We start from the raw sequence: 17,566 nt of genomic DNA on the forward strand, positions 1-17,566 counted from the left end.
AGAGAGAGAGGAGGAAGCAGGCTCCCTGCCAAGCAGGAGAGCCCGATGCAGGACTCGATCCCAGGACCCTGAGATCATGACCTGAGCCATCCAGGTGCCCAGATTATGAATTCTTGATCTCCAACCCCATGCATGGAATCTGTGAGATGATAGGTACCAGATACCTGTTTTATGTTTTTAAACAAATTAAATGTAAAAATGTGGAAGACACTATTGCTTTTCAGTTTAAAAAATTGCCCACAAGGGGGCGCCTGTGTGGCTCAGTGGGTTAAAACCTCTGCCTTCAGCTCAGGTCATGATCCCAGGGTCCTGGAATCGAGCCCCACATCGGGCTCTCTGCTCCGCAGGGAGCCCGCTTCCTCCTCTCTCTCTCTGCCTGCCTCGCTACCTACCTGTGATCTCTATCTGTCAAATAAAAAAAATATATATATAAAAAAAAATTGCCCACAAGATACTTCCTTCTTCTAAACTTTTTGAAAACAGTTTCTTTTCAGATCATGATTCAGAAAATACTTACCTATTTATTACTGCCTCTGAGGTATGTAACTTTGGTCTAAGCACTCAGTAAAAGCTTGTTCAGTTAATCTGTGGCCTTTATTTCACCTCCATAGTTGAGGTATTGGGAAAGGTATAGAAATTTTCTCCCATACACTCATTCACACTCTAAAAGTAATGATCTACAGTGCATAAAATTTAGAAAACATAGAAAAGTATGAAGATGAATATAATAATGTGTCCATTGATAGACAGAAATAGCTATGGTTAGGGATGCTTAACTGGCTCAGTTGGTGGAGCAAGAGAGGCTTTGTCTCAGAGTTGTGAGTTTGAGCCTCATGTTGGGAATAGAGATTACTTAAAAAAAAAATAATAATGTAAGATCTCTTTTAAAAAAAAATAGCTACAGTTAACATGTTTGTGATTTTTCTTCCTTCCTTCCTTCTTTTTTGTCTTTCTTATTCATTTGTTTGACAAGAATTTTTGTTTCAGGATCTATTGATTCCCCCAGGTTGATAATTCAACATACATCATTGTTTTTCATAAATCATTAATTTTGCATAAATTCATCAGTTCATGTATTTAGTCAACAGTCATCCAGTATTCCAATCAGGTTCTAGCCAGTGGTCCTCAAGTGTGTGTTGCCCAAGATATACTTTAGAACTCTGCTTAAAACAGTGATTTGTCTGTATTTGGCTTCTAGCTGTCCCCCCACCACTGCTTCAAATCTCTCTAAAATGAGAGCAAAGGAATTAAAAAAGGCATTAGCTTACAAGGAACAATGCTAAGAGGAGGGTGAGATAATGATTACAGATTTTAATAAGTGTTTGGCCAAAGATAAGTGTTTGGTAGATGGAAAGTGGATGGAGTAGTTGTAATTAATTGAACAGGGAGGAAGAATTCAAAACCTAAGAATGAAGATGGGGGCCAGTTTCCTTCAGAAGATCTGTAAAGCCTCAGCATTTGGGACCTGCAAAGTCCCTGAAGAGGAGGTCAGGTACAGGCTGAAAATAGGAGGGATAGGTTAAAGTCTACATATGAAATAGACCCCCAGGTTCCTTTCTATACTTACCCTGCCCAGGCAGACAACTTTTGGTCAGTGGCTCAGAAAAGGGGCATTAAGTGAATGCTCAGTTCCCAGAGAAAAAGAATGATGATAGAGAAACAGAAAAAAACTCTCCAGACATTTACAATTGGGGAGCCCAATAAAAAGCTGGTTCATTACTAGAGCAAATACTTGTGAATTTCCCAGATCAGTACTCTACACAGGGAATTCTCATAAAATGTTGAGTCTCATTCTTAAATATGAATGGCAACTGAAGAATCACTAGAAATTTGATGAATGCTTCCAACATAGTAAGAAAAGTACACAGGAAAGTGAAAGGGATCTGGAGAGAATAGAAACAATGCAAGGAGAAAAGGACTTAAAAAAAACTGTACTTGATTGTTATCACCAAAGAGACAAAGGAATATATATTTCTAAAACAAAAATAAAAAGTGATTTAAAAAAAGAAAGGAAAACACATACAGAGCTCTTAAAAATAAAAATCTATGGCAGTGTAAATTAAATATTCAATACAAACACTGGAGGATAGATTTGGGAAAGATGAAAAACAGAAGAGGAGAGATGAGAACATTATAGAATCTATTCAGTGACTTACTAATAAGAGTTTCAAAACGAGAAATCAGGGGTGCCTGGGTGGTTCAGTTGGTTAAGCATCTGCCTTCAGCTCAGGTCACAAACCCAGGATCCTGGGATCCAGGCCTGCATTGGGCTTCTTGCTCTGCAGGGAGTCTGCTTCTCCCTCTGCCTGCCACTCCCCCCCCCCCACCTCCCAACTTGTGCTCTCTCTTTCCATCTCTCTCTCTCTTTTTCTCTGTCAAATAAATAAATAAAATCTTGGGGGGGGGGAGAAGGATCAGAGAAAACAGAGGGGAACAAATCAGAAATAATAGAAGGAAATTTCCCAGATAGGAATCACCCAGAACAATGAATTTTTTTAAAGACCCACTTCGAGGCGTATCATCATTACATTTCAGACACCTTGGATAAGGAAAAGAATTCTAGAACCTTTCAGAGAAAAAAAAGATGACCACAAAAAATGGAATGATTCAGAGTAACATTGGAATTTCTACTAACCACTCTTGATGGTAGAAGACAATAAAGCATTACCTTAAAAATTCAGAGGAAAAACTATTTTTAGCCTAGAATCCTTTACAAAACTAAACTGTAACTCAAGTAACATAGAATACACATAATTTTCATATATACAAGGTCTCAAACATTATCTCCTTTCTTGGGAAGTTGGAAGATGTATTTTAGCAAAATAGGGGATTAAAATATGAAAACAGAAGATAGAGGAGAAGATCCTAGAAAGAAAAACAGCAGCGAAAGTTGTAAGGTGGCAGGAAGGAATGTCACAGGACTTCTAGAAAACAGTCAGGCCAGAGAGGAGGAGGAGGGAAGAAGGCTCCCATAACAACTCAGAAAAATGGAATAGAAGTTTTTGAGCATGAAGAATATATTAACAAGTATATGGCAGAGATGCCAGAACATTGGGGGAAAATTAACAATAGGTAAATGGAAAACCAAACAAATGATAAAATGAGGCAATTATTAACTTCAGAAAAATGGAAAGCTCATACAGGAAAAGAGGTGTGATTGCAATGCATTACTTGGCTCAGTGAACAATATTTATATAGTTTCAATGAGGTAATGCTGACTATTGATTTCACAAAAAATTGTATGTAATTACATTTGGGGATAGAAGAAGAAAAATGGAGTTGGGAAGCAATATTCCAGTATTTATTCACAATAGCAGGAAGTCATCAGGCAAATCAAGGAACAGTGACATAAGCATATAAAGATATGGAGGAAAATTATCAGTGGAATTAGCTAGAAAAGTTGAGGGTGTTAACCTGTCATGTTGGGAGTGGGCATGGGGAAGGGTGGGGTAAGAGACTGCTGGTTTTTATCATAAGCCTTTCAATATTATTTGACTTTTAAAATGATACACATATATGTGCTTGTGTGTGTGTGTGTTTCCTTTGACAAAAAATAGTTTATTTTATGTGGTGCCTGGCTGGCTCAGTTGGTAGAACATGTGACTCTTGATCTTGGCATTATGAGTTTGAGTCCCACATTGGGTGCGATTACTTAAAAATAAAGTCTTTTAAAAAAAAACAGTTTAAAAACCTCTGAGTGGCACAGTTGGTTGAGTGTCAACTCTTGGTTTCCGCTCAGGTCAAGATCTCAGGGTCTTGAGATCAAGTCCTGCATGGGGGCTCTGAGCTCAGTGAGGAATCTGCTAAAGTTTCTCTCTTCCTCTCCCTCCAACCCTCCTCTCTCTTTCAAATAAATAAATCTTTTAAAAAGAGTTTATTTTTAAAAAGTCTCACCTGTGGACATTGTTAAAAGTCTTATTTCTGGGCTTGATCTTATGAGATTCCAATCCAATGAGTCTGCACTGGGACTCAGGAATCTGAACTTTTAACTAGAACTTCAAGAAATTTGGATGCAGATCATTCATGAATGATTCTTTGAGAAATCTCACCCAGATCCCCTGAAATTATATATAAAGTTTCATAATCTCAGGAAACAAACTGAGGATTGCTGGAGGGTAGAAGGGCGAGAGGGATGGGGTGACTGGACGATGGACACGGGAAGGGTATGTGCTTGGTGAATGCTGTGAATTGTGTAAGACTAATGATTCATAGACCTGTACCCCTGAAACAAAGAATAAAGTATATGTTAAAAAAAAAAAAAAGAAGGTGCAGTGTTTTGGAAGGAGTCCATAATTTTTAGATTCTCTTTGATTCCTCAAACCCAAAAAAGTTTGAAAATTGCTATTCTATGTCTGCCTTCCAAGAATAATTGAGATTCCATTAATTATTTAAGGTCAAAGCATAGCTAATAATTGTTAAAGTGAATTAAACACTTCATAAAACTCATTACATAAGCATATGTATTGAAAGCATTGGAAAAATTCTTAGTTAATTGCTTAGTATACTACCAAAGTAAATATCAGTGCATTACTGCTAAAGTGAATTGAATATAAATCTAGTAGCTTGAAAAAGTTAATACAAATCCATTAGTACCTACCAATGGTGTTGACCAAATCTATAGTTAAATTTATTCAGCTGAAAAAAATGTTTGTATATGGTCATTTAATGTTACCTATAACATAGCTATACTAACTACAGTTATTATAATAATATAATTATATTATATATTAAGAATATTATATGTTATATAATTATATAATTATAATAGCTATAACAGTGCTATAATAGTGCCATATAAATGGTACCAGAGTCCCAACTAGAAAATTTAATGCAGGTATTTTGACAATCTTGTATTTTTAACAAATTTAGTAATTTTATGGTTCAATCTTCCTCAAACTTAGGCTTTCAGCCTTTTAAAAATGGATTTTTCTCTATAAAATATTACAAGAATCCATGAGATATGATTTGGATTAAACTAGACAAAAAATATGATTTCAGATTAATTGCTGGAAGGAATTAAATTTTATTTTATGTTTTTTCTTTAAAGTTAATACAATAAGAGAAATGAATTTTTTAACTTTACTGACTATAAAAGGTATAAAATATTGTAAAAGATAAATCACAAAACCATCACAAACCAGTAGCTAACAAGTTAATATTTGTTATATGAACAATAACATACAGGATGACCATTATTAGTTATTTGAGGTAATTATGCACCAATTTGCATATCAAATGTCCTTCTCCATATATCTAGTCATCTCTGATATTCTTAGAGGTGGCACACCATTCTTAAAAATAATAGCAGGGTCATCCATAGCATTTACTGTGTCCCAGACCTTGTTTTAAGCATTTTTGTTGCGGTTTTTCATTCAACTCTGACATTAGCACTATGAGAGAAGTGTTATTATTATTCCCATTTTCAGACAAGAAAACTGATACTTGGGAAACCTGGGTGGCTCAGTCAGTTAGGCATCTGACTTCAGCTTCCCTCATGATCCCAGCGCCCTGGGCCTTCATCCAGCTCCCTGCTCAGAGGGGAATCTGTTCCCTCTCCCTCTGCCTGCCACTCCCCCTGCTTGTGATCTCCCTCTCCGTCTCTCTTTCTCTGACAAATAAATAAATAAAATCTTAAAAAAATAAAATCCAAGTGTACAAAAAAGAGAAAATTAATTCACAAAGTTACGCAGCTGTACGGAGTCAGTAAACAGATGAGATGTGATCTGAACTCAACAACCTGGCAGTGGATCTGCTATACTCCCCCAAGTCATATTAATGTAAAACAATCACGTAAACAATTACACCAATATATATGGTAACTTCTCTATATAGATTTTTTTTAAGATGCATCTTAAAAGAAAAATATCACCATGAAAAAAAATGTTTTTTTCATTGTTTTCACCAAACAACTAGCAACTGACATCTTGAAACTCATGTTTCAGGGAACACATTTTCTGAAATGATGACTTAAGAAACGGTTTGAAATTTTCATTTCCGTCGTTCCTTTTCAGCTGGGTCCTTCTCTGAGCACCTTCTGAATTTACTTGCCTCCCCTGAGCTGCTTTTTCAGGATGTGGTAGGAAGACATCTTCAGGCAACTCTTGGTCTACCAAATGCTTACTTAACAAGCCTGCACTTCCCATTTCACCCCCAACCCCCCACTCTCACCCCTCCCCGTCCCCATTAAATGCTTATTCTTTGAGCTACATTTCTCAATTGTTTTCCAGTCAAGGTATAAATGAGAGCTAAATATCACTACATTCATTTTTTGGGAAAAAAAAATGTTAAACCATATTACATCAGTGCAAAGAACTTACCTCATATGAAACCTAAGTGTCCTAAGAAAGTGGTAGTTTTCTTTAATAGCCAGAAATTTTGGCATCATTGTTTGATATCCTTGATCTAATATTTCTACTTCAGTTCTTCCATGTGATTTTATTTATTTTTTTAAGGACTTATTTATTTTAGAGAGAGAGCGAGCGAGCTGGGGGAAAGACAGAAGGAGAGAAAGAATCTCTAGCAGACTCCCTGTGCTCGATCATAGGACCCTGAGATCAGGAGCTGAGCCACCAAGAGTTGGTGGCTCACCTGACCTAGCCACCTGGGTGCCCCATCCCACGTGATTTTATCTTAAATTAAAACAACATTTCTGTTTGAAAATCGTTGATTATTTGATTGTTATACTCTATAAAAATATTAATTGATTTTCTGGATTAATTAAAGCTCTAAATATTAAAATGCTCTATCAGTTTAATTATTAGTAGTACAGAATTTATCAATATAGCAAATTTATAATTTTTTTAAAGATTTTATTTATTTATTTGACAGAGAGAGAGAGCACGAATGGGGGAAGGGTCAGAGAGAAGCAGACTCCCCCCCCATCCCCCACAACAAGTGCTGAGCCTGACTCAGGGCTGGATCCCAGGACCCTGAGACCATGACCTGAGCCACAATCAGATGTTCAATCAACTAAGCCACCCAGGTGCCCCAACAAATTTGCAATTCTTTTTTTTTTTTAAGATTTTTTTTTAAATTTATTTATTTGACAGACAGAGATCACAAGCAGGCAGAGAGGCAGGCAGAGAGAGAGGAGGAAGCAGGCTCCTTGCTGAGCAGACAGCCCGATGCGGCGCTCGATCCCAGGACCCTGAGATCATGACCTGAGCCGAAGGCAGCGGCTTAACCCACTGAGCCACCCAGGCGCCCCCAAATTTGCAATTCTTAAACAAGAAATTAAACTGTGCTATAAATGCATTTTCTCAGTGACAGATGGAGCTAAATTCAATTTTATGGATAAAGATTACTCATCATGAGAGTGAGACAGGTTCAACACTAATTTATGCTTTTTGTTTGTTTTTATAGTTACAAATGCTGAGAAACTTTATTTACATAAATAAGGAGATGAGAATTCAAGGAGCTTTGTTACAGCATTATCATCTTTTCCATCCAAGTCTTATTTTAAAAATCATTGTGTGCTCTCATCATAAATTTAGACTGGTGTCCAGCATGTGGAAAATCCTCTGTTGGAGGTTAGCATTAAGTCTCAACTGTTTTGTTTTGTTTTGTTTTGTTTTGTTTTAAATCAACATTTTATTTTATTTTTTTTAAAGATTTTATTTATTTATCTGACAGACAGAGATCACAAGCAGACAGAGAGGCAGGCAGAGAGAGGGAAGCAGGCTCCCTGCTGAGCAGAGAGCCCGACACGGGACTCGATCCCAGGACCCTGAGATCATGACCCGAGCCGAAGGCAGCGGCTTAACCCACTGAGCCACCCAGGCGCCCCTTGTTTTGTTTTTTTTTTATATTTTATTTATTTATTTGACAGAGATCACAAGTAGACAGAGAGGCAGGCAGAGAGAGAGAGGGAAGCAGGCTCCCTGCTGAGCAGGGAACCCGATGTGGGGCTCGATCCCAGGACCCTGGGATCATGACCCGAGCTGAAAGCAGAGGCTTTAAACCACTGAGTCACCCAGGCGCCCCAAGTCTCAACTGTTTTTAATGAACTTTTTATTCTCTTCAATTTATCTTTTCTTTCCAGTTAATTATCATATTCTGTAATTATTATTGATTTAGAGAATATTTTGGTATCTGTCAAGGGCCAGTCCCTCACTTCTTAAAATTATTTTGGCTCATATTTACTGTTCCCAAAGGTTTTTATGATCAGCTTGTTAAGTTTTAAAATTTGGGGTTAGTGTATTTATTGAAGTGCACTGAATTTTAGATTAACCTGGACATATTTGATATTGTTCCAATACCCAGTTTTCCCATCTAGGACCTCAACAAATCTCTCCATTTATGCAAGCCTTGTTTCACAAGTTCCACAGTAAGGTTTTATAGTTTTCTTTTCATGGGTTTCATATATTTCTTCCTGAATTTAGGATAACACAAACATTTTGACCTCTTTAAATGCATTTCTTCTTTCTTTGTCCTCCCTTTTTTTTTCTTTCCTTGTCTTTTTCTCTTGCTATTCTGAATAAATTGGAAACTCGAACAGGATTGGAAATGGATTGCCCTTCTAACCTCCTAAGTGGTTAAAGCTTCACTAGGATGGTTGCTAAGGAGAGAAATACTTGTTGAATAAATAAATGAATGAAAGGCTTGATTCATAAACTAGAAATGCAACAGGAAGAATCTGGGGGATATTACAGGAAAGACCTCAATAGAATTATTCTTTAAAATAGATGACAAATTATGGCTTGGCTATATCATAGGACAGATTTGACAAGCTATTTTATATATATATTAATATATATATAATATATTATATGAATTATATGAATGAATCCACAATAGCAGAATTTATCTACTATCTAGGTCATTTTGTCTTTTAATTAAAATAAATAAATATATACAATAAATATTTATCATATATTATATATAAATAATATATAATATATATAAATAACATAAATATATATAATAAATATTCATCATATATAATATATATAAATAATATATAATATATAAATATATAAATAACTTAAATATATATAATAAGCATTTATTATATATATATTTATTAATTTTAATTAAAGAGACAAAATGACCTAGATAGTAGATAAATTTTGCTATTGTGGATTCATTCAGAGATCCAGAGGAGATAAATGCTTCTGACTTTCTCAGACTTTAAGAAAAATGCTAAAGTTTTTCTAGTTGTGAGGTTTTCTGAAACAGTATTGAATATCAAGGATAATTTAAACTTTTTTTTTTAAGAAGGATGTCTGCTGCCTAAATGTCACAGACTTAACTAGTCTTTTAAATAAGGAACATTTTAAACCCAAAGATTAAGTGGCATCAGGGCAGAGAAGGGATTTTTGAGGGGAGCCCTTCTGTACATTTTGTCTGTCACTTCAACCACTCACATTCAGTCTGTTGCCTGAAAAATATCACTGCAAACTGCTCCCATCCTCCTTTGCCTACCTGTTTCCTTGTAGATAGAGCCACGGAGCTCAGTTAGACACTGCCGTGGGTTAGGAAGAGAAAAAGGGTTCAGGCAACTGCACTTCGGGCGGGGGTGGGAGTGTGGCGGGGGCGGGGCGAGGCATACATTTTTGAGGCGCTAGAGAGATTGCACCAGCAGAGACCCTCTGTGTTCCGGAGTTGGAAATTGAAAGTGAATAAAACTTCTTAGGCAGCAGGAATTCATTCTGACAGAAAAGTTCCCCTGACCCCAAGACTTCAGCCACAGCTTCATGAAGAGAGAGCCTGGGGAGTTGGGGGTAGAACTGATCTTGTTGCTGCTGCTTCTGCAGGCTCCCCTGGTGCTGTGTGGTCCCAAAGTGAAGCTGAGGAGCCACCAGAAAACCTCAGAAGCTTTCATCCAGAAGCCTGAAGAAAGCCCTTCCCTTCCTCCAGAGAGGGGGAGGAGATCCTTTAACAGGACAGGTATTTTTCTTAGTCTTTGAAGGAATTCACTCCGCTCCTTTCCCCGTCTTTGTGTGCAGTGGCGTGGTGGGCGCAAAGAGGTGGTCTCAGAATTTCTAGAAAGACCTCAGTCCTCCCTACCCAAAACAGGCAGAGCCTTGCTAACATTATCTACCCTGAAACCATCAGGATTAGTCACATTATCCCTTTATCCCCATTGACATCATTACTGCAAGAAGTCAGTGGACACCCAGGTCACCCCCCACCTCCTTTACTCCAATCCCCATGCAGCTCTTTCTCATTCTCCTCCCTTCTCCCACTCTCCCCTACTCTCAAAATGCATTCCCTGCGCTCACTGTGATGCTCAGTCTGTCAGCAGCAAATTTCCTAAAGCTCTCAAACTGCTCTGCGAAGGTCCCCTTTCACTGTCCTGCTCTAGCTGAAATGTGAAGCTCCCCAGGAGATTACTCCCTCCCCTGTAGCCCTCTCTAGTGGTAGACTTTATCTCTATTCTCTCTACTACATCCTACCCAACCACAGAGTGAGGGTGCTCCTTGTTCCTCATTGCTATTTTCAAACTCTTCCTTTCCCCAAACCCCAGCTTTGAACCTCATGTCATCAGATATACCACCTCCTGTCCCTTATTGTCACTTGCCCTTATTTCTCAAAGAATTTAGCAGCTGACACATGGTCGCTTTCTCCAGCAGTACTTCTAACATAATTTAGGGAATTTCAATATCCATTTGGTCAGCTTTCAGATATACTGGAGTTCCTTGACCTCTTCCTATAAATTTGCCTTTCCCCGTGTATCAGTCACTCACTGTGAAATCATACTATAGACCTTGGCATTATCTGTAACAGTAATTCCTTCAGAGTGTCTCAATGTTGGGCATCCCTCTTGTACCACCACTACTCTTCTTCAGAGCCCCAACTCCAACAGCCCTCTCATCTGCAGTCCCTTGACTCTGCCCCCTTTCAGTTATGGGTTATACCTCATTCTTCTCAGATCCTCTCATAGACTCATTCTCTAGCATTAAATCCCTCGGTCAGTTATTAGAATCACTCCCTTGCAGGGAGTTCTAATTATTTGCTAAAATCTAGCCTTGTTCCAAAATCAGAGCACTGTAGATAAGCAGAGAGCTGACCATACACACCACATTTCTCAGGCTTCCTTGCATTTAACTGTAGCCATAGGACAAAAATTTTGCTAATAGAATATGAACCTAAGTAATGTGTGGTACCTGCAGGCTGGACCCTTAAAACAAGGGCAATGCTTTTTCCTTACACTCTCTTTCCCCCTCTGGATAACTGGTAAAAAGTGTGCCTGCTACCCAGTTTCTAGGATATAGCTGAGGAAAAAAAGCCCTAGGTCATGAAAGAGATATAAGGTAGAAGGCCCCTCAGACCCTAAATGATCATTTGAAGCTGAGACTCAATGGCCTGGAATGGTCATTTCTGCTTAAAATTGAAATAAAATCTGCTTTAAGTTACAGAATTAATGTTGGTTTGCTTTGTTACAGTAACCTGGCTCTATTCTGAACAACACAACTCGCCACTCCCTTGGTGATCTATCATTTGCTCATACTCACCTGGCAAAACCATTCATGAACGCTGCGCAAAGAAAAGCCTGCTGCTTAGTCGTACTTACTTTCAAATCTTGGACACTGAATTGCATTCAACTTTTAATGCTGCCTGGCAATCATATCATATCTCCTAGGTACACTCAGTCTCCCACTCTTCTAGATAAAGGATTCTCTTTTCTCAAATATCCAACACTTTCCTCCCATCCTCACTCTCATCAAATAACCCTGCATTCTGTTTGAGGCTTCAGAAGAAAGTTTCAACAACCTCCTATCTCTTCTTCCTATCCTCTCACATCTGTGCCCACCTGCTCTGTCTTGCTTTGCCTTTTGTTACTATGGGTAAATTATCCATACTCCTTTAATTAATTTTTTGTTGTGTTATGTTGGTCACCATAAAGTACATCATTAGTTTTTGATGTGGTGTTCCATGATTCATTATTTGCATATAACACCCAATGCTCCATGCAATCCATGCCCTCCTTAATACCCATCACCAGGCTTATCCATTCCCTCACCCCCCTCCCTCCTAAAACCTTCTATTTGTTTCCCAGAGTCCATAGTCTCTCATGGTTCACCTTCCACTCCTATTCCCCCCCCCTTCATTTTTCTCTTCTCCTAATGTTCTCCATGCTATTCCTTATGTTCCACAAATAAGTAAAACCATATGATAATTGACTTTTACTTCTTGACTTATTTTACTCAGCATAATCTCCTCCAGTCCCATGTTGATGCAAAAGATGGGTATTCATCCTTTCTGATGGCTGAGTAATATTCCATTGTGTATATGGACCACATCCTTATCCATTCGTCTTTTAAAGGGCATCTTGGCTCTTTCCATAGTTTGGCTATTGTGGACACTGCTGCTATGAACATTGGGGTGCATATGGCCCTTCTTCTTACTACACCTGTATCTTTGGGGTAAATGCCCAGTAGTGCAATTGCTGGGTCATAGGGCAGCTCTATTTTTAATTTTTTGAGGAACATCCACACTCTTTTCCATAATGGCTGCACCAATTTGCATTCCCACCAACAGTGTAAGAAGGTTCCTCTTTCTCCACAACTCCAACATTTGTTGTTTCTTACGTTGTTGATTTTCACTATTCTAACTGGTGTAAGGTGGTATCTCAATGTGGTTTTGATTTGAACTTCCCTGATGGCTAATGATGATGAACACTTTTTCATGTGTCTGTTAGCCATTTGTATGTCTTCTTTGGAGAAGTGTCTGTTCATGTCTTCTGTCCATTTATTGACTTGATTATCTATTTTTTGGGTGTTGAGTTAGAGTTCTTTATAGATCTTGGATAATAGCCCTTATTCTCTTATACCATACACAAAGATAAACTCTAAATGGATGAAAGACCTCAATGTGAGACAGGAATCCATCAAAATCCTAGAGGAGAACATAAGCAGTAACCTGTTTGACATTGGCCACAGCAACTTCTTTCAAGACACATCTCCAAACGGAAGGGAAACAAAAGTGAAAATGAACTTTTGGGACTTCATCAAGATAAAAAGATAAAAAGGAAAAAGTCAACAAAACAAAGAGGCGACCCACATAATGGGAGAAGGTATCTGCAAACGACACTACTATCCGTACTTCTATTTAAGACCAATGCTTCTGCGTTTGCACCACATCCCATCCCTCCTCCCTGTTCAAAGATTTTGCCCCAGTGGTTCTCCTTTCTCTCCTGCATTATCCAATGTTCTCTCTCTGTTCCATCTGTACCACAGCATACACATATACCTGTATTTCTTCCACCTTGAAATTTTTTTAAAAAGATTTTATTTATTTATTTGACAGACAGATCACAAGCAGGCAGAGAGGCAGGCAGAGAGAGAGGAGGAAGCAGGCTCCCTGCTGAGCAGAGAGCCCGATGCGGGGCTCAATCCCAGGACACTGGGATCATGACCTGAGCTGAAGGCAGAGGCTTTAACCCACTGAGCCACCCAGGTGCCCCCCACCTTGAAATTTTTAAAAAAGATTTTTATTTATTTATTTGTCAGAGAGAGAGAGATGGGAGGGAGCGAGAGTGAGTGAGAGAGAGAGAGAGCACAACCAGGGGGAGTGGCAGGCAGAGGGCAGAGGGAGAAGAAGGCTCCCTGCTGAGCAAGGAGCCTGATGTAGGGCTCCATCCCAGGACCCTGGGATCATGACCTGAGCGCAAGGCTGATGCTTAACTGACTGAGCCACCCAAGTGGCCCTCCATCTTGAAATTTAAAAAAAACAAACACAACTTTTCAAGCTTCCTTCTCTTCCAGCTATCACTTCATTTCTGTTCCTGTTTAAAGCAAGGAAGCCCAAAAGAGATATCTATATTTCTTGAATTTAACTTTCATCTTACTTTCTTTTTAAAAAAAATTATTTTGAAAAATTTCAGCATATTCAAGGGCAGAGGCACAGTAGAATGAGACCTCCATATATTATTACTCAGTTACAACAGTATAAACATTTTGTCAATCTTATTTCATCCATCCTCATTCCCTAAATTGTACTGTTTTTTCTTTTTTAAAATTTGAGTATTGTTGGGGCGCCTGGGTGGCTCAGTGGGTTAAGCCGCTGCCTTCGGCTCAGGTCATGATCTCAGGGTCCTGGGATCGAGTCCCGCATCGGGCTCTCTGCTCAGCAGGGAGCCTGCTTCCTCCTGTCTCTCTGCCTGCCTCTCTGCCTGCTTGTGATCTCTCTCTGTCAAATAAATAAATAAAATCTTTAAAAAAAAATAAAATAAAATTTGAGTATTGTTGACACATAATGTTCCATTAGTTTCAGGTGTACAACATAGTGATACACCCTCTCTTTTGGCCCATTTTAGAGAAAGTTCCAGACATCATTTCATCTGTAAATACTCTAGCATATATTTTTAACAGATAATGACTGTAAAAAAAATTAGTCACACCACCAACTTAATATCCAACAAATCTAAATGAATGATCAGAGTTTAAATTTCCTATATTGTCTCAGAAACATCTTTTTATAATAGATTTTCTCAAATCAGGCTCTAAACACATTGTATTTGGCTGGTATGTCTTTTAAGTTCTTTCTTCATCTCTAACAGTTTCCTCTCTACCCTTTTCTCCTGCCGTAAGTTTCCACATTCTGTTGTTGGCTCTTTGCATCCTCATGATGTCATCTAGCATGTTCTTCTCTCCCGTATTTCCTGGAAACTAGTAGTCATATCTTGAGGCTTGATTCTCTCCTTTTTTCAATCCATTCCAGTCACACATTCCTCCTCCTACTACTATGTGTGTGTTGTCAAGTTCATTGATAACCCATATCGCTAAATCTAATGGCCCATTCTCAACCCTCTTCTTCCTTGATCCATTGGCAGTATTTGAATTGATCACTTCATCCTCCTTGATGCATTTCCTTTATTTGGCTTATAGGACACCACACTGTCATGGTACTACTTTGACTTACTTGTTGCTCCTTTTCAGTTTCTTTTGCTGGCTCCTATTTGCCATTGTTACCTCTAAAAGTTAGAATGCTAGAGGATTATTTTTTGGTTCTCTATCTGCACAAAGTTCATTGGTGATCTCATCCAATTCTCAGGCTTTAAGTACCATTTTATATGTGCTAGCTTTCTAATTTATAGCTTTAGCCTGAATCTCTTCCAAGAAATCCAAATACATATAGCCAACTGTTTATTTGACATAACCATTTGAGTGTCTAACAAGCACCTCAACTTGATTATGTCCATAATTTGACACCTGACATTCCTCTAAATCTGTTCCTCTCTTAGACTTCTTTATCCCATTTGATAGGAACTCCATCTTTCCAGTAGTTCAGGTCAAAAATCTTAGAATCATTTTGGACACTTTCTTTCTCTCCACCCCAGATAGACTCTGTCAGCAAATCCCACCTATACGGTTGTCATCTTGATTCAGTCCATTGTTATCTCTTGCCTCTTACCATAGCCTCCTAACGGATCTCTGACCTACCCCTTTGTTCTTACCACAACAGTGAGAATAATCTTTTTTTTTTTTAAATGTGGGTCACATCAGGTCACTCCTCTGCTCAAAATTTTCCATTGATTTCCCTATTTCCTTACAGTAAAAGTTGAAGCTCTTAGAATGAACCACAAGACCCTATGTATCTTGTTCTAATATTTCTCTGACATTTCTCCCAATATTCTAACCTCCTACTCAGGCCATACTGGCCTTCTTATTATTTCTGTCACATACCTTCTCTCAACTTATTTTAGCATTTGGTGTTTTGCTTGGTATGTTCTTCTCACAATATCAGCGTGGCTCACACCTTCAAAAGGTAAAATGTTTTACCTTTTCAATGAGCCCTTTCCTGACCTCCCTCTTTAAAATTACATTTCTCTAGAGGTAAAATTGAGGATCCTGTCAAAGAGCATAAGCATTTGTGTTTTGATAAATATTAAAATATTACCACATTACTTTCACCAATTATGTATGAGTATACAAGTTTCCCCCATAACCTGGCCAACTGAGGCCATTAGCAACTTTTGAATTTTTGACAATCACAGTGTAGTCTTAATTTTCGTTTCTTCTCTTATGAGAGGGTTTAAGTATCAGTTTAAGAGCAATATGTATTTCCACTTCTGAAAATTGGAAGTTTATATCCTTTTTCCACTTTTCTAAGAATGTTGGTCTCTCATTTATTTGTAGAAGCTCTTTATATGCTATGGAAGTGAATATCTAGTCTGTCATATGAGTTAGAATAAAATTTTCCCAGTTTGTCATTTGTCTTTGACTTTATTTATGGTGGGTTCTTCTATGCAGAATTTTTAAAAATTGCAGTCTAATTCATCAGTATTTTCTTGTATGGATTCTGAGTATAGTATCATACCACGAAAGGCTCTACCTACCATATCTCCCACCTGAGAGAATTTTTTTTGTCATACTTTTTTTTCCTAACGTTTAAATCTTTTATCCATCTGGAATTCATTTTAGTACAGGATGTGAGATATACTTCCAATTTTGTTGTTTTTCCAGATGGCCAACCATTTGTCCCAGCACGATTTATTGAATGCTCTGTTTTCTCCATTGACAAGAAATGCCACTCAGGAGATTCTTAGGCACACTTTACTGGCCATGAGCTTAGGTTGATGTAACACTGTGTTCTCTTTGTGAAACCTCCACTGGTAGGCAGAGACCTCAGACTTGCCACTGAGCTCTGCAAACAGGTCGAACCTGTAGCATGCTGAAAGCCCACACCCAGTAAACGCATACATAATATCTTCAAATTGTAGCTTGAAATGTTGTGAGCACATGATTCTCATATAGTTAGTTCCTCCACCCCACCCACATTCTTTCCAATAATGCCAAAAGGTGGCAGGAAATAGTCACATGGTTTTTGGTTGTTTGTTCAGTATGTGAAGAAAACCAGAACTTAATATTTGTGAGTCACTTTGAACTGTGGAGAAGAAAACTGCTACTGTAATCCTAATCCTTATGCTACCTTTTTATACATCAAGTATGTTGTTGTAACACAGCATCTGGGCTTAATGAAGTATTATTCTAATGAGTATAAGGTTGTCTCTCTTTGTTGAACTAGCTGTGAAACCAGGTTACCAGGCATGGACCAGGAGGGCCAAAATTTGGGATGGCATGAAAATTTTCAGAATTGATGATGTCATATGAGACCATTAAAGCCGGTTTACTTGGCATCTGCCTATTAGGATATTTTTTAAACTAGGACACATATTTATTGTTCAGTAATAATTATACTGATAATGCGGACACTAAGATACTGCAAAATACTGCTATCGCTTTTGAATTAAGACTCATCCAAATTAATTATGAGGAATATAATTTAAGTTTCAAGGCTATTTGGCTGTGTTCCTTAGTGGAAATACTGTTAGACGTTGAAGATGCAGACAGGATGAGTTTTTTTTTTATTTTAATTTTTAAAATATTTTATTCCTTCATTTGACACAGAAAGAGAGCACAAGCAAGGGGAGCAGCAGGCAGAGAGAGAGGAAGAAGCAGGCTTCCCTCTGATCAGGGAGCTGATGTGGGGCTCCATTGCAGCCTCCTGGGATCATGACCTGAGATGAAGGCAGACACTTAACTGACTGAGCCACCTGGGTGCCCCAGACAGACAGGATGTGTTTAATTTTGATTCTTCCACCTTTTATCTAAGTAATTGA

General features: G+C 38.2%; 1 long non-coding RNA gene across 2 annotated transcripts in view; it reads left to right on the forward strand.

Moving 5' to 3' along the window:
• LOC125093096 (uncharacterized) overlaps positions 1-17,566 on the forward strand; it is a 33,372-nt gene that overhangs the window by 7,692 nt on the left and 8,114 nt on the right. The window contains exons 3-4 of one of the 2 annotated variants that reach the window (XR_007125150.1): positions 9,756-9,888; positions 17,355-17,406. This is a non-coding gene — a long non-coding RNA (uncharacterized LOC125093096). Of the gene's footprint in view, positions 1-9,755; positions 9,889-17,354; positions 17,407-17,566 lie in introns of those variants that run through there. The other variant, XR_007125149.1, reaches the window with a different exon arrangement.

The sequence above is a fragment of the Lutra lutra genome, chromosome 2 (assembly GCF_902655055.1).
Source record: "Lutra lutra chromosome 2, mLutLut1.2, whole genome shotgun sequence".
Classification (NCBI taxonomy): Eukaryota; Metazoa; Chordata; class Mammalia; order Carnivora; family Mustelidae; genus Lutra; species Lutra lutra.